The sequence below is a fragment of the Dermochelys coriacea genome, chromosome 9, assembly GCF_009764565.3.
Source record: "Dermochelys coriacea isolate rDerCor1 chromosome 9, rDerCor1.pri.v4, whole genome shotgun sequence".
Classification (NCBI taxonomy): domain Eukaryota; kingdom Metazoa; phylum Chordata; order Testudines; family Dermochelyidae; genus Dermochelys; species Dermochelys coriacea.
In genome coordinates, this window is record NC_050076.1 from 3724052 (window position 1) to 3742505 (window position 18454).

General features: G+C 46.4%; 1 protein-coding gene across 5 annotated transcripts in view; it reads right to left on the reverse strand.

Moving 5' to 3' along the window:
- The window catches only part of LOC119861236 (interleukin 1 receptor accessory protein), a 59625-nt gene extending 41380 nt beyond the window's left edge, over nt 1–18245 (reverse strand). For all 5 annotated transcript variants that reach the window (XM_038416076.2, XM_043492255.1, XM_038416075.2 and 2 more), the window contains exon 1: nt 18117–18245. The gene's annotated coding sequence lies outside the window, so the exon portion shown is untranslated. The remainder of the gene's footprint in view (nt 1–18116) is intronic.
- Between the last annotated feature and the right edge of the window lie 209 nt (nt 18246–18454).

Here is an 18454-nt window from a genome sequence, read left to right on the forward strand (position 1 = left end):
CTGAATTTGATTTTAAGGCTTTTTTAAAAGTTTACATAGAGACACCACGGGAGCATGAAGCGCCTAAGCCGAAAAGTATAGTTAGACAGTGGAAGTCACATCTCAAGTTCAAACATTTCAGCTCAGTGTCACATTCAGAGGTAGCGTCTACACACAGATACCATGGACATCTGCCAACTGCACGCATACAGCATGGGAAGTAAGAGAAGTCTTGAGCCTTGGCTCCAAAACCACAGTGCTGGACCTCTGTGGACTGCCAGTAGGTGACCAATCACTTGGTGTGAAGGCTGGTGCAGGTTCAGGGCACAGGAATATGAGCCAACCTATAGATCTGACATTTGGCATTCTGCTCTCACAAATCTTCTTGGTCATTACAAAACAAAGTTCCCTGCAGCTCCAGGCCTTCCCAGCATGCCGAACAGAAGCTGCAGGTTATGAAAGCTGACATTTAGTAGATGCTCTAATTAGTGGGACTGAAGCCTTCGTTCGACATTCCCAGGTGCCAAGAGATCATGATGGCAGGCAGACAATTGAAGTGGCTAAGGCAAAGCTGATCAAAGAATCTGGATTTAGCTGTGTGTGTCAGTAGAGGCAATCTCTAGGAGCACGGAGCTCTAGGAAGCAAAAGTTCAGCCACCAGTGGGAGCTGTGTGCGCTTAACAACTCTGCAAACTGGGCCATGTGTTTAAGGTTCCAGCCTGAGGCACCGGCACTTGGTATTATTTGTCATGATGCTTCCCCTTGCCAGGCTAGCCTCTCCTAGCAGCAGAGGGAAATATGCAAGAATCCTGTGCTTCTCTGCAGTCCCAAGCAAAGGGCAGCAGGCAGTTGCCGGGCTGCGAATGCAAAGCCACCTAGCCATGATGGTACTGAATGGCTGGTCTGGCAAAAAGCCCTGCTCCCCTGGCTAATAATGGAGACTAAAGCAATGCAACAGCACAGCCTTTCGCTGCCTGCTATACAGCGCTTAATGAACAACTGCAGGAGCCTACAGGGACTCTCATCTAAACAATGAGCCCTTATGCAGCCACTTTTGTGTGTGTTAAGCTCAGGGCTCTTGACTCCCTGCCCACCCCTTCTCCCACCAAGCACCCTCATCTGCCCCAGGAACACTCCCTCCTTTTTCCCAGCAAGCTTCCCCAAAGCACCCTGCCTTCCCAGCCTGCTTCTCCCCAAGCCTCGCCTGCTTTTGGATTAAGTGGAGGGAGGTTGGTGGGGGCCAGTCACACCAGGAAGCAGGCTAGCAAGGAACAGACCGGATGATGGGGCAAGGAGTGTAAGGTTGTTTCCCCCCTGGGAGAGGGGCCGTCTTCTGGGTCTCAGGAAGTGGAGTTGGGAAGGTCGGATCGGGCTCATTTTGCTCACAGAAAGGATGAAGAGGGAGATGAGGAAGAACGGTTATCCATCTCCAGCCCCTCAGAAAAAACAGCAAAGATCCATAGATTGTAAGGCCAGAAAGGACCATTGTGATCATCTAGCTGACCTCCTGTATAACACAAGCCAAAGAATTTCACCCAGTAATTTCTGCATCTAGACCATATCTTGTGGTTGAGCTAGGGCATGTTTATTTTCGAAAGACATTCTATCGTCAGTTAAAGACTCCAAGTGATGGAGACTCCACCACATCCCTAGGTAGATTGTCGCAACAGTTAATTACCCTCACTGTTAAAAAACATGCATCTTATCTCGAGCCTGAAATTATCTAGCTCCAACTTCCAGCCATTGGATTCTGTTCTGCCTTCGTCTGCTAGAGAGCCTTCTACTCTCAGAAGGCTCCCCATGTAGCACTAAGATCAATCACCTCTTCACCTTCTCTTATTAAACAGACTGAGCTTCTTAAACCTTTCACTGTAAGGCAGGTTTGCATTGAATGTGCTTGGCTCTAGAGTTACAGAGCACTAGGGTCCTACTGATGGTCCCTAGCCAGTCCTGGGAGGCATTGCAAGGACTCATGACAAATGAGGTCCTACTCTCATTTCTCATTGGCTGTCCCTAAACATGCAGGGAGGCAATTCCTGCTGGCAGGTACCAGGATAGTCCCCCAGAGTCTGAGCACTAGAGATCAGTAGAAACCTGACAATCCAGCCATTTGTGTTTGTTTTTCATGAACTGTTTTCTTCCTCTGGGAGCCAATTACCAGGCCTCAATAAAAATGAAGAGACCTGGTCTTCTCGTGGCATTTCTGTCATCCAAAATGAAATGCCATCTGATAGCCTAATCCTGCATTGCTGCCCCGTAAATACCTGCCTGAGTCATTCAGAACAGCTCCAGGGCTAAAAAATAAACACCAGCTCTGCTACCTGCCAGCCTCCCTCATGGACAATAGAACAACTCTTTACTTGTCTTCTTTTAGGCTGGTCAGACAGAGGAAAGAGAGAGGTTGCGACTGCTCAGTTGGGAACAGAGAGCTGACAGACAGAGGACTGGAGCTGAGAAGGGCGATACATTTAATCAGAACTGGGGGCAAAGTTCTCGCACCGTATGGCTGTTGTTGGATCTGAGGATGACGTCACAGCACCTTGTGTGTTGTCTTCCGTCTGCAGAGTCCACTCCGTGAGCAGCAAAGTCTTCCCTGTTTTCTCATCAAAATAAATCCACAAATGAGCTCTCTTCCCTACTTTTCATTGAAGCCACTCACTCCCCATTTACACAAACCAGGACAAAGTCAACCTGGGTGTAAGCAGGCGCAATCAGTGGCTTTAGGGGAGCTTCTCCTGCTTACCCCAGGGCTGAGTTTGGCCATCAGCTGGGCTGCTATACTCTCGCCCATGGTGACATGAATTCAGCCATAATCTCAATCGGCTCTTTTTTGCATCCTTTAACTGTGCAGATGAGGACTTGCTCCCCCAAAAAATCCCATTAAAGCCAATGGGTCTTTATTCCCAAGAACAAGGTGGTCCCCTAAAGGTTGCACAAACTGGCCTTGATGATTTTTTTTTTAAGTACGAAATCCAGTGTTTCTGCAACTTCCTCCCAGTTGCATTATCCAGAGCAGTGCAGTTTGGTTCATTCCAGGCTCTCCACAGATCTTATCATTGGAGACAGACAGACACAGAACATGGTCAGATTACAGCAACTTCTCCATGCCTGGACTGGGACTCATCCGATCACAGCTTGGGCTGCTCTGCCATTTAACAAAGTGCAATGGAACGCACAGGGTGACGGAGGGGAGTCTTTCTTTGCAGGGCACACTCAGAATGAAGAGCCGGACCCCTAGGAACAATAGCATAGGCCCGTAATGCCCAGTCTAAGCTGGCACTTTCTGCCGGAGCTTGCCCCACTAAAGGTAAAGGGAGTTCTGCAAATTCAGGAGGATGCTACTCCGCTCTCTGTACACGCATTGTTACCTGGAGTTCTCATACACCCCCCAGAATCGCTCACTGTTTTCCAACGTATCCAACCCCAGGGCAAAAAATACCGTCCTAAGTAACTTCAGCATTTTCTTTCCAAAAATCCTGCGCCCAGTCTAAAGGAGAACAAGACTGTATTTTCCATGACACTGCCTCTGCCCTTTCTGTCCTTGAGCCCCTATAAAGACCCGACAGGTTTTTACGTTTCGCAGAGAAGCCATGTTACTGCTCGCGGAACGAAAGCTCCCCTCAGACGTCCCACTAAATGCTCCAGCTGAGAGGGCCATTAAAGTTAATGGAACACTTCAGGGGGGAAAATAGCCTCCAAATGGCAGGAGCAGGTTCGGCATGTTGTTTTCTCCCTGCAGCTCTCTCCAGGATCAATCCTGCAAGGCGCTGAGTAGCTCTGAGCACTCCCAGCACCTTTGATGGGAGGTTAATACTCTCCACCCCAGAGGAGGGCTGCAGATGTGGGAAAGCTAGCAAGACGGATTGAGCCGGTGTGCCTAGTGTGGGGAGTAATTGGTTCCATCCCTTTATCGGCTTTCATTTCTCCCCTTTGAATTCGGTCCTTGGGGAAAGCAGCCCTGGAGGAAGACGATGGGCAGCACAGCACAGGCTGCTGGGATGCACATACCTTGCTATGGTACGGATTGGGCTCCCATCACCGTGGGATCCCATACGTTCATCCTCATGGCACCCCTGGGAGCAAATGAGGCACAGAAAGACAAGTCACACCAGGAGGTGAGGACAGAGCAGGGAAATAAGCCTGGGTCTCCCACGCCCCAGGTTACCCTGAGCTATCCTTCCCCACCAGTGCACCTCAAGCCAGGCCAGAAAGGAGCTGACCTCTTGGGGTGAGAGGCAAGTTCAGTCTCCAGCCTCCCGGCTGAGACTGACAACAAGGACAGCTTGCACTGTCCTTTACTGCCTGGATGTACCTAGAGGGCTCCAGGGAGGCACTGGGCTAGAGGATTCTGCTGAACGGGTGATAGATGCAGGCTAGGCGCTCTCCCGGCTCCACCCTGCACTCCAGTTAGCAAGGCCATGCTCCATTCGTTTGCCAGAGGACAAAACTTCCCTTTCTCCCTTGGGTTCTCAGGTGCCCCATAGCAACTGGCTCTCTGCAGAGGGACCAGACATCTGGAGGGGCGCACAGAGGGATGTATGCCATGTGCTCACCGGGGCTCCCTGCAATTGGGCAGGCTGGAGGGACAGCCGGGCCAGAGAACCATCACTTCATAGATGCCTTCCCCGATGGATGACTTCTAGTGGCCGGCACAGCCTCTCCACAGCACTGTGCGGGAGGAGGAAAGGGTTCCATTTTTCACTTCATCAGAGGAGGTCTCTCTCACCATTTACAGATAACACACCTGTAACTGTAACACACCTGTCTCCTCTGGAGAACCAGGCCCACACCTTACACAGGACAAGGGCTGAAGATTGACAAAAAGCAGTGGGTTTAGATTACAGCAAGGGAGGTTTAGGTTGGGCATTAGGAAAAACTTCCTAACTGTCAGAGTGGTTAAGCACTGGAATAATTTGCCTATGCAGGTTGTGGAATCTCCATCATTGGGGATTTTTAAGAGCAGGTTAGACAAACACCCGTCAGGAATGATCAGATAATACTTAGTCCTGCCTGAGTGCAAGGGACTGGACTAGATGACCTCTCGAGGTCCCTTCCAGTCCTATGATTCTATGGCTGGTTGCTTAGTTAGGATTTTTTTATCCTGTCATTCAAGGGATACAGGAAAAAATATAATTAAAGCAAAGAAACTAAGAGAACCAAAGAAGGGGGAAAGGACAGTCAACAAAAGCAGCTGCAAAGAAAAAGATAAATGCACTAATGGAAGCTGGGAAAAGGCCCTTCAGCCCTTAAGGACATATTCTTGCTTTTCAATATCTGCAGGAGTAAATCGAACAATGGAGGGAATAACTGTAGCATAAACCATCTGGGCTCCATTTCGCTGGGATTTACTGTAGTTTCTTTCTGACCAGATCACTCTTCTGGAGGCAATTTTGGCATCTGAATGACACTACCATTTGTTAGAGTTTCTCAGTGTTTCTGCACACATCTCCCAGGAAGCAAATCATCAGTGTGGGGAGTTTGCACGTTCCATGGAGAGCTCTTCAGAGCAGCCTAACGTCACACTGGACTGTGCTGAGAGCATGAGCAATAGCAGGCGCTGTGGGTTTTCAGACCCCAACGTTCCCTCTCTGGGAAACTAGATGCTCATTAAAGTCTCCCTTTGCAGGAAGCTTTTAAGAATGCAATAGGGGGAATAGCCACAACAATCCAACACCGGTCACTCCAGTACACACAGAGTACCCTAATCTCAGAGGCAGTCATGCCAGCAAACTAGGTAGGCTGAATTTTGCCCTTAGAAAAACACACGCATCTCGTCTGAAAATCAAATCCACCCCTGCTGTGACTATACTACAGCCAGTGGAGTTACACCCAGCATGAATTAAGCCCAGAATCTGGCCCTGTGCCATCAGTGATACAGAAGAAGCAGCGAGACAGTGATCTAGTGACACATTAAGACTAAAAGGCCCTGATGAAGGTCCAAAATAATTGCCTATCGCCACTGAAAGGATGGTGCAGTACTTAGGAAACTAGCGTAGGATTTGGAAGACTTGGGTTCATTTCCCTGCTTTGCCACAGATTTCCTGTGTGAACCCAGGTGAGTCACTTAACCTACGTGCCTCAGTTTCCCTCTGTACAATGGGGATAACAGCACTGCTACACAGGGCCAATGAGAGGATAAATACTAGAGGTGGCCAGGAATTTTTGTCTTGAAAATTCTTTCATTTTACATTCTATTTTATTTTAAATGTCAAAATCAGAGTGAAACATTTAGGTTGTATTGACCATGGCGGAATTTCACTTCATGGGCAAGTTTGAAATTTTAAGTTTTGTTTTCAGAATGCAAAAATATTTTGCTCCTCCTATTTCCCATCAAATGGAAAATCCAGCTCCTGCCCAGGTGTAAGAAATACATCACAGATTGTGAGGCACTCAAATTCTATGGAAATAGGGCCTTATAAGTACCTAAGATAGGCAGAAAAGTTGACTCCCTTTTCCCCACCCAAGAAATTAAAGTTCTGATCCCACATACGCCAGCGAGAGTGAGGAGTAACTCCACCGATTCAATGGAGCTACACCGGTAGGAAACCGGTACAAGCCAGAGTAGATATAAACCCTCCTCTTCAGCCAATCTCTAACTATTGGGAGTTAGAAGGAAATCTGCCTTGGGGGCAGTTAATGCCATCATGGCCATCTTCTGCTTCAGATGAAAAACAGAAAGGAAAAAAAAAGATCAAAATCCATGGACATGGAGGATAGGTCCATCAATGGCTATTAGCCAAGGTGGTCAGGGATGAACCCCATGCTCTCAGTGTCCCTAAACCTCTGACTGCCAGATACTGGAACTGGATGATAGGGGTTGGATCACTCGATAATTGCCCTGTTCTGTTCACTCCTTCGGAAGCATCTGGCACCAGACACTATTGGATGACAGGACTAGGGGACCAGGGATAGCTCAGTGGCTTGAGCATTGGCCTGCTAAACCCAGGGCTGTGAGTTCAATCCTTGAGGGGGCCATTTAGGGATCTGGGGCAAAAATTGGCAATTCATCCTACTTTGAGCAGGGGGTTGGACTAGATGACCTCCTGAGGTCCCTTCCAACCCAGTATGGCTGTTCTTATAAATTGAAATGAAATTATCAGAACAAAACATTTTGATTGACCTGAACTGAAATTTTTTTCAGTTTGCCAGTTCATGAAAATGTAGCATAAAAATCAATAATTCATTTTTTCTTCCTAATTTGAGCTAGGAATTCTTTTTTAAAATCTCAAACATTCTGGTGGGACAGAAACCTGTCTCCCGCCTACCCCCTACGTTGACACTTCACAAATCTCTCTAATTCTCTGCCCACCCGTTGACCCAGCAAGTCACTCATCCGGACATCAGTAAAGAAAAGTTCCCAAGTGTCACAATGTCCAATTTCAAGAACTATGAAACGTCATTTTCTTCCCATCCTCTGCTGTGCAATCATCCCCAAACCCCACGCATGTTGCTACATCTCCAGCTCCGCATCCAGGCCTACACAGACAGTTTTCAATAGCTAAGGTATCTTCTCCACGGAATTGGAGCCAACCGTGGAGCTACACCAGTGTCAACCCCTAGTAAAAAGAAAAGGAAGACTTGTGGCACCTTAGAGACTAACACATTTATTTGAGCATAAGCTTTCGTGAGCTACAGCTCACTTCATTGGATGCATTGAAGGAGCTGTAGCTCACGAAAGCTTATGCTCTAATAAATTTGTTAGTCTCTAAGGTGCCACGGGTACTCCTTTTCTTTTTGCGAATACAGACTAACACGGCTGCTACTCTGAAACCTAGTAAAAACACAGTTTACACTCATGTAGCATGATTTCCATTAGTTCAATGCACTCTGAGGAAAGCTGCACAGAATTGCCTCACTGGCTAAAATCCCCATGTAGACAAAACCCAAGTGTTTGAGATCAGAGCTGAGAAGCAAAGATGACTTTTTTTTTTTTAAACCCTGCATCCATTTTTCTTTGGAGCGTGTCTATAATTTCCATATTTTATAGCAGACACAAGACAGCAATAGCTATTGTTAAAGCTGCGTCTGTTATAATCCTCTCTTTCACTCATTCCTCTTTTTAGGACTGAGCTTTTCCATATTTGGGGTCTGTTCCAACTCTCGCTGAAGATTCCCATTGGCTCAGATGGGTTTTGGATTGGGCCCTATGTCTCTGCTAGAAGGCAGATTTGATGTCATTTATATATTGATTTTTCTTAAAATCCCTACAGCCATTTGCAATTCAATGAGAGTGAAAATAAATAGCTAAAATAGACCCATTCACCTCTAGGCAGCCAATTCAAATCCAGCCTAGGTCAGGGGCTGAGGAGCACTGGTGAGGCAGGTGGGACAGTGACATGCTCCTAATATTTGAGCAACAGGTCCCTGCAAAGCAGTGTCCCACTTAGCCTCTGTTGAAGCCCATGCCAGGGGGCAGGGCCAAGTGAATTGCTGAGGGGACCGAGTATGGGACAGTGTAATCTTTTCATTCCCTCCCCTCCCCCCCACCCCATTTAAACAAAACCACTTGCTCATAATCGTAACAAGGGAAAGAGGAGATGCCAGCGGGGAAACAAACTCATCGGAGGGTGGGATTTTTGCTGACCAGTTTATACTTTATTCCTGAAAAAACACACTGAATGCACTGAGCAGTGTTAATGGGAAGTGGTGAGTGAAGGAGAGACCTGATACATGGTGCAATCTAATGCACTAAGGAGGGCCGAATGGTTAGGACGCTGACCTGGGTTCAATTTTCTCCAGCACAGACTTCTTGTGGGACCTTGAGTAAGTCACTTAGCCTCGCGGTGTGCCAGTTCCCCACCTGCAGACTGGGGATAATAGCACTGTCCTACCTTATACAGGTGTTGGGAGGTCCACCACCATACAGATTGTGAGGGTCTCAGATATCATGGTGATGGTGGCCAGGTAAGTCTGCTGGATGGATGGCTTATGATGGCAAAACAAATCTGCTCTTGAGAAGTATTTTTAAGAGCCCTGAAGACAGATGATCGCTGGCGGGAGGGAGTCAGGGGTGAGCTCCCTAAATTGGCAGGGAGGATTTTAACAAGGGAGTTTCCAGCTGGCCCCAAGATATTCCCAGCACACCACTGAGCATGCGGAACTTGTCCTGGCTGTGCCAGTGCTTAGCTGACCAGAGGACACAACTCGGCACCCTTCACCAGCAGTATTAAACGTACCTTGAAACAAAGGGACCCTAAAGTACCATGGAAAGAGTCTAGCGTGCAGCCTTCTACGAGAACCTGTGTCTCGTTATATGTTGCACTTACAAGAAGGGAGGGCTAGAACGGAACTCAAAGTAGCAGCGGAATGCTGTGATGATGATTCAATATTTATTTTCAGGGAGAACATGATTGATTTCAGAAGGTCAATGAATTTATCTCCCAAGCTGAAGGACAAACAAAAGGTAACGTATGCACTGCTGACATTTCCAGAGGCTGCGAGGCACAGGGACAAGACAGACAATCCACTTCAGGCTAAAAACCCCCCAGTCTGTGAGTTCCAAGTGTCTCATTCCTGGGGTTTTCGAGTCACAGATGACAGGAAGTGGGTGCTTTATTACTGTAAAATCTGCACCGCCCACAACCGAACCCTGCAGCCTCCTTCCTGCTCAGTCACTGCATTCCTTTAGAAAGATCTATGCACACAAAATAAATAAACTCGGATTTTCCCCTTTCGCCCCTTGACGTTGCTTATCAGCAAATCCCATTTAGTGCATCCAGTGGATATGCAAAGGACTCCTTTGAATTTCACTGTCGTATGTTGTTACGGCCCTGAGCTAAGCGGCGGGGATGAAAAACCATGGCCAGTTGCACAGCATGAATCACTGGTGCTGAGCTGTATCCATCTAAATACGAAGCGAGAGAGGAAGACGACAGCGGCCCTGTAGCGACACGCTCACCCCCTTTGCCAACCACCACTTAGGACTCTCTGTAACGTAGAGAGTCCAGGAGGGATGGACTCACTGTGTTTGCCAAGTGGCAGAAACACTGCATTCAGTGAGCTAGGTATTCCCAGCCCCTCAGTGTGGATTCAGTCTCCCATCCCATACTCTTACTGTTTACTATCTGCTCTGCAGTGATGCCAAGGCATCCCAGGCAGGGATCAAGGCACCTCTGTCCTGGGTGCTGCACACTCCCTACAAAAAGCCAATCCCTGCCCCAAACAGCTGACAGTCCGATAGCCTGGCCCACTCAGCGCTCCCAGCCCAGGTCTGCCTGGCCCTGTCGGCAGCATATCGTTACTGAATTGCACAGGGCCTCAGGCTCCAGCTGACGTGGGAGGAGAGCTCCGGACTGCTCCTCTGACATATTACTCCAGGAAGGGGGAGAGGTTCTCGCTGGGGACAGGGAAAGATGAATATGGCTCAGCTGAGCTCCTACCCTCCCCAGAACAAGCCTGGGGGTCCCCACTTACCCTGAGCCACGATCTCTGGGGGCTGCCCATTGGCGCTGTTCTCCCCACAGCCACATCTTGGCTACCCGTTGCAGTCACCTGGACTAGCTACCCACACCCTGGCCCCTCTCACTAAGGGCCGTGCTCGCCCCCATCCAGCATGCTCTGCTGTTTCTCAGACAAAGTGAAGAGGACTCCAGCAGCAAAGCTGCAGGATCCCACTGCAGCTGGCGGGGTGGGTGAGGAGGCAGGCTGCACACCTCTCTGAAGACACCCGCCTGGAATAGTGTGGGGAACGTGAGTCTGCTTTGCCAGCCCACCCCCAACGATGCAGGTCGGTGGGCAGGAAAGGGCTAGGTGGGCATTTTCTAGGAACCACCAGGGGAGAACGGAGCCAGTAATGTGCAAGGGACCAGCTCAGACCACCATTGTCCCCTTCAGACACTGGGTAAAGTTCCCGGGCTCAGCACAGCCCATCATTCTGGCGGGAGGATGTTATTTGTCTGAAGGCATTGGAGTGTTAGACAGACCGCCAAGGTATTCCCCACGCCTCTGTTCCGCCCCACCTCCCGTCACCTGCCTCTAGCTGAACTTTACCAAGCAAGGGTGGCTAAAGTCAAGCATTTTGAGAGCCAAGAGACACTCCTTGTGCAAGAGCGTGTGCTTATTCAGCTCGGATGAACGTGCGCACACCAACCTCCACATCTTTGCCAGCCTGACCGAGTTATGCGACAGTGTAGAGATTTTCCTGCCTTATCGCAATCGTTGGTAAATAAGGGCGGGCCCATTCAGAGGAAAATAAACTGTTTATCTGTATTTAAAATTTGGTTGCAAAGCCCTAGACTTAGGGGTAAAGGATTTCTACACAGCTCAGGGCTTTTTATCCGCAATCAGTGACACATCTAAGTGGCCTAGGCGGGATTCTTTTTGTTTGGTTTTGCACTGTGCCTACCTTTTGCAGTGTGGTACTAATACAGCAAGGGAATAGGAGTTAGGATTCTGCTCCGATGCATCTGATGAAGTGAGCTGTAGCTCACGAAAGCTTATGCTCAAATAAATTTGTTAGTCTCTAAGGTGCCACAAGTACTCCTTTTCTTTTTGCAAATACAGACTAACACGGCTGCTACTTTGAAACCTGCTCCCAGCTCTGCACATGATTTGCTTCGCCCTTGACTATGTCCCTTTGGAAAACTTTTCCTAAGTGACCCCTAATTTAAGATACCTCCCGTTTAAACGTGAGACTTTCAGAGGTACAGAGCACTCCTGGTAGTCAGCCCTTCTGAAAATCAGGACCTATGGACTCAAACCGGACAACAGGAATCAGGTGCCTACGTACCTTTGAAGATCTGGGCCCCGAAAACTGAGATGCCCTAAATTAGTGGATGCTTATGAGAATTTAGGCCATCAGCTTTCCATGCTACAGTTTCCCCACCTACTTAAGGAGTACAATAATACCTTCCTACCTCACAGGGAAAGTGTGAATCTTAATCAATGTTTTTAAAGTGCTTAGAGATGTGAGGCTATTAAATACCATGCAGGTGCAAAATATTTGATTAATTCCCTTAGTTCTGCAAGCCGTGGTGGTGTCATGGATGAATGCCACTGTTTACCTGCCACTGAAAACATGGGTTTAAATCCTGATTAAATAACAAAAATTATGTAGCGACTCTCCTTAGAACAAACTGTCTTCTGGGTGGTTAGCTGGGCACATGGGAGGCCCCAGCAGATGGGAGCAATACAAATGCAATTTATTTCTGTGAAAAAATAGATGTCTTTCAGTAAAACCTTTGCCAGAATAAGGATTCCTGTTCTCATAGAAGTCAGTAGCTAAACAACAACTGACTTCAGCATGAGCAAGATTGAGCTGCTAGGGTTTTATTAAAAATCATGTTAAGCACATGCCCAAATGCATTTTGTAAATCTAACTACATTCCTCTTGGCTTCTTAAATGATTAAAAAAGCCAGATTAAATATCACCATGAGAATCTTAAATCAAGCAACAGAACATTTGGCCTTGTCCCAAGTCACCTTAAACCACTAGTGTTAACCTAACAGATGGGAATGATTTCTACCCATTCAAAAATCTGACTCCCCTACAGTGGAATTAACAGCAATTAGGTCATTATTTATCTCTAGGAACAAAGGTAAAATAATCAAGAAGAAAGAAAGATCTACAAGTGTAAACAAAAAGAAAAAGGCAAAACAAATGTAAAATCCCTCTGAGGAAAAATGTAGTGTGCTTCTTAATAACCCTGGTATAAATATATAACTAGATAAGGTTATGTGTATCATGCTGACCAATATTGTCTCATTGTTTCCTGGTACTCTCCCATCAGTCTATATCAATCTGTTGTTTCTTGTCTTAGACAGTAAACTGTTTGGGGCAAGAGTGTCTTTTTGTCTTGTGTTTGTACAGCACCTAACACAATGGGCCCCTAGGCACTACGGTAAAACAAACAAACAATAATAATAATAATAATAATAATTAGAGCTGTTGATTAGTTGCAGTTAATTCATGCGATTAACTCAAAAAATTAATCACGATTAATTGCACTGTTAAACAATAGAATACCAACTGAAATTTATTAAATACGTTTGGATTTTTTTTATATTTGCAAATATGTTGTTTTCTATTACAACACAGAATACAAAGTGCACAGTGCTCACTTTATATTATTATTTTTATTACAAAGATTTGCACGGTAAAAATGATAAACAAAAGAAATAGCATTTTTCAGTTCACCTTGTAAAAGTACTGTAGTGCAATCGCTTTATTGTGAAAGTGTAACTTACAAATGTAGATTTTTTTTGTTACATAACTGCACTCAAAAACAAAGCAATGCAAAACTTTAGCGCCTACAAGTCCACTCAGTCCCACTTTGTGTTCAGCCGATCGCTAAGACAAACAAGTTTGTTTACATTTACAGGAGATAATGCTACCTGCTTCTTATTTACAATGTCACCTGAAAGTGAGAACAAGTGTTCTCATGGCACTTTTGTAGCCGGCGTTGCAAGGTATTTACATGCCAGATATACTAAACATTCATATACCCCTTCATGCTTCGGCCACCATTCCAAAGGACATGCTTCCATGCTAATGATGCTCGTTAAAAAAATAGTGTGTTAATTAAATTTGTGACTTCACTCCTTGGGGGAGAATTGTATCCCCCCTGCTCTGTTTTACCCGCATTCCGCCAGTCTCGGATGATGACCCAGCACAGTTCGTTTTAAGAACATTTTCACAGCAGATTTGACAAAACGCAAAGAAGGTATCAGTGTGAGATTTCTAAGGAGAGATACAGCACTCGACCCCAGGTTTAAGAATCTGAAGTGCCTTCCAAAATCTGAGAGGGATGAGGTGTGGAGCATGCTTTCAGAAGTCACTCCAATGCGGAAATTACAGAACCCAAACCACCACCAAAAAAATCAACCTTCTGCTGGTGACATCTGACTCAGATAATGAAAATAAAGATGCCTTGATCCGCTCTGCTTTGGATTGTTATCGAGCAAAACCCGTCATCAGCATGGATGCATGTCCCCTGGAATGGTGGTTAAAGCACGAAGGGACATATAAATCTTTAGCACATCTGGCACGTAAATATCTTGTAACGCCAGCTACAACAGTGCCCTACAAATGCCTGTTCTCACTTTCAGGTGACATTGTAAACAAGAAGCGGGCAGCATTATCTCCTGCAAATTGTAACCAAACTTTGTCTGAACAATTGGCTGAAGTAGGACTGAGTGGACTTTTAGGCTCTAAAGTTTTACATTGTTTTATTTTTAATGCAGTTTTTTTGTACATAATTCTACATTTGTACTTTCAACTTGATAAAGAGATTGCACTACAGTACTTGTATTAGATAAATTGACAAATACTATTTCTTTTGTTTTTTACTGTGAAAATATTTGTAATCAAAAATAAATAGAAAGTGAGCACTGTACACTTTGTATTCTGTGTTGTAATTGAAATCAATACATTTGAAAACGTAGAAAACATCCAAAAATATTTAACGAAATGGTATTCTATTATTGTTTAAGAGTGCGATTAATTGCCTGATTAATGCCGATTAATTTTTTTAATCGCTTGACAGCCCTAATAATAATAATTAATAATAATGTGACATCCAGCTCTAAGCATGAAGGCCAGTGTCTTGCCGTCACTCATTGACATGAATAAATTATGAACAAGAATGGACCCATTGAACTATTCACATGCAATAAAGACAGGTTTCAGAGTAGCAGCCGTGTTAGTCTGTATTCGCAAAAAGAAAAGGAGTACTTGTGGCACCTTAGAGACTAGCAAATTTATTAGAGCATAAGCTTTCGTGAGCTACAGCTCAGTTCACGAAAGCTTATGCTCTAATAAATTTGTTAGTCTCTAAGGTGCCACAAGTACTCCTTTTCTACATGCAATAAAGTTACTCACGTACATAAGTGCAGGCAGAATCAAGGCCTACAACAAAAATTGTCTGTCTTGCTTTTTGATTTGTCTAATACAAGGAATCTAGAAAGTTGAAAAAACCACTGGGCATCTAAATTAAAGAGACGGTAATAGATAAAACATTTCTTTTTTTAACAAACTGTCTTTGCAGTCCTGACAACACCTTCGATTACTAAAACGGAAGATTCTTGGAAAAGCTAATTTGCTTTTTCATTATTTTTGCTGTACTTCTACCTTTCTCGGTCACACAACAAAAATTGACTATTCAATTTCATGTCTCTCCAATTTCAAGTTTTGTCCCTCCTGTGAATGCTGCAATGTTATAGGGTTTTTTTCAGATAAATATTAAATTAGCCTTATGTTTTGAAGGAAAAAATCCTAAATTCAGGCCCAAATTAAAAGGATATTTGGTGTCAATCTAGCAGAAGCCTAATTGCAGGATGATACATTCATCTGATAGCAGCTTGTAGCCAAGTGGGGTAGGGTTACGGGCCAGGCAGCTCCACACTTCAAAAAGGATTCACATGAGCTCTGCCTCCAAGTAATTTCCAGATTCCAAGGTGGCCTGGAACTGGCAGGAACAGAGAAGTCAGTTTACGCAAGGCAGACATGACAACTCTCTATGCTTTCCTTCTGCCACTGCATCTGATCTACCTTGCTGAGACAGCACTGCTGGAAGGAACACCGGCTGTGAGCCACAGGGTGCTACCAGCTCAGCTAAATAAGCAGGACTGTCCAAAGATGCAGTTCTCCGCTCTGCTTTTGGTGTGGGTGAAAACCACCAGCTGTGCTGGGAGAAAGACAGCCCAAGGAGGTCTTGAAATCAGATCTTCAATGCTGCAAGTGTCTCAGCTCACTGTTAACATGGAGCCATTTGTCTTTTTAGGTGTATACATTTTTGTTTTCTAAAACACTTCAATTCACCTTGACTGTAAGAGTCAATGAAAAACCAGCACAGCATGGCTGGAGCAGTTGGCTGGCATATTTTATACACATCCACACATAGGTTGCTTTTCTAACTTTTCTAACTACCAGCCCTGAAAACTTAGCCTGGGCTCTACAAGACAATCTGGTTTTTTTCCTTCTCACATGTCATCAGCTGTAGTAAGCATTCTGCAAGGCAAATTCTGCCTGTGCCACCCCAGAATCCTGTTAAAAGGAGAGTGTTTGACAGCTGGCAGCGTCCTCTGCTTGTCAAGGACTGAAATAAAATTCATGGGGATGGTAAGAGATAGGTGGGAATAGAAGGCTGCGCTGTGGCCTAACTATGGACTTTAGCAGGCGTTGACTGCGTGGCTCCTAGTAGGAAGCCCTCAGTGCCTCGCAAGGTCAGCCCTGAAGAGTGCAGCTCAGTAAATCTAAGTTCAGTGAGTTCTGCTCAGAGACCAGGGGACCACAAAGAAGGCAGCAGAGTTAAAAACAGACTGTCAGGAAAACTAACTGCTTTAATTACATCTGATCAGGTGTGTGCTGGGATCTCAGAAATAAAAGAAGCTGTTGGTGCAATGACAAAATAAATGAAAATAAAGCCAATTATTTAAAATAGTAAAGGACGTTTTAAACATTTTGCCAGTGCATCACCACTGGCTGAACCACAAAAGAGTGGCCAGCAGGAAGACCACAAAAGTGTGTATGTGTGTGTTTTGTATTACAATAGCACCTACAGGCCTCAAAATCAGGGATTTATTTTTCTACACACTGTACAAATACATTGTGAGAGAGAGTCCCTGGTGGTGTTTATTAATCAACCCATGTGGAAAACAGATAAAAATGAAACCCACATAGGTCACAGAACTGGAGGGCTTACAAGATGTGGTCCCCATGCTCTGCCTTTCTCCCTGCTCCAACAAAACAAGCCAGACTTAATCATTTTCTTGCTAAATACTGCTACAGAATGGTTTGTATTTGCAGGCAGCTGACCTCCACAAGCACACATGGTGAAAAGGGCCTGGCTGCTGCCAGCGTCGAATCAGTTTCAGATTGTTCTCTGTATTGCCGAACAGGAGGGACCACTGCATGCTAGGATATGTTCTTTTCATTCTATTTCCGTGTTGTGTCTTCAATATGACTCACCCTCACCCCCTTGTACAGCAGAAGAGTGCAGTTGTTGAAGGCTCTTCTGCTTGAAATGGAGATGAAAATTAAAGTTACACCCCATGCCATTGGACGCGTGGCTAGGAATCAACATGTCCAATATCCCTGCGCACACCCTCGTCCAAAGGAGAGAATTAAAGCAAATCAGTTTGCATTTCAGAGAATACAGAGAATACTGGTGGTGGTGCTGAAGCAGCTGCGGTGTGCATTTTGTTGCCCTTTTAGCTACCATCGTTTTAATACTGGGTGCGTCCTCTATCAAATATATCTTGCTCAGTTTAATGAATCTTTCATTTCCACCTAATTTCTACTATTCCAAGTGATCTTGGGGATCTGAAAAGCTGATGTATTTAAATTTATTGAGACCAAAAAAAAGTAAAGTACTTTACATTACAAAGCTCATTATTTACCTGGCTCTCCATTTCATAACAACAGTGATGACTTACAATGCCTTTCCTCGAAGGATCTCAAAACACATTATAAACATAAACGAATTAAGCCTTTTAACCTTTCTGCTCCCTCCTGCTCGCTTACTAGAGTTGGTTGAAAATTTTCAGATAAAGGGACTTTTGGTGTGTGCAAAGCTGCTCGTGTTTGTGATTTACTTTGCCCCTTTTTTCACCAGGTCGAATTAATTTCTCCACTCTATGGACGGGGAAACTGAGGCACGGGGGGGTTAACTGATTTGCCTAGGGCTACAGCTGTGGCAGAGCTAGAACACAAAGAAAAGGAGACTGTGCAGGATTATTATTTTTCTAAATAAAAAACAGTTAAGATTTAATAACAACAACCCCTTCCCCCCTCCCCTTTCGTGTTTGCAAAGTTTTCCGCAGAGGGCTGAAAGTTGGCGAACTCGCGCGTGCCACAGGCCTGCCGTCCCGCAGCGCAGCGCAGCGCAGCGCCCGCAGGCGGCCGGGCAGCCCCACTGCGCAGGGCAGCCGCGCTCAGGGGCCGTTTACACGCCGGGAGCCGGCCGACCCGGCACCGGGCGAGAAGGAACCCAGCCGAGGTTCCACGGGCGGGAGGGACCCTCCGCGGCAGCGGGCCGGGGGCTCCCCGACTCCAGCCCCGGAGAGGATCGGGAGGGGAAACAAGCCCCCCACCCGCCGCGATGCCCCGCGGCGCAAAGGGGAGTCGATCCGGAGTCCCGGCCCTGCTGCTGCAGCTGCTGCGCTTGAACCTCTGGCGCTGCAGGGCCCGATTCACTCACCTTCCCCGGGGCGCCAGGGCCGCGCAGCCGGCGGGTCCCGCTCCCAGCGATCCCCGAGCGCCGCCGTCGCTACTTCGCTTCTCCTTGCGGCGCCTTCCCAGCCGCCCAGCGCCCCGCCCACCGCGGGGCTGATTGGCCCGGCCTCCCCCAGTGACGTCGTATTATGCAAATGAAGGAGGGTTTCCTTCCCGGCGGCAGGGGAGGCGGGGCGGGGAGGAGCTTTCCTGGCAGCTGGGAGTCTGGCTTGCCCCACGGGCGCTCCAGATGTGCCTGGAAAGGGGAGCAGGGGTGAGGGGAAATGGCTCCTTTCCAAATGGACCAGCCCGAGCAGGGAAATG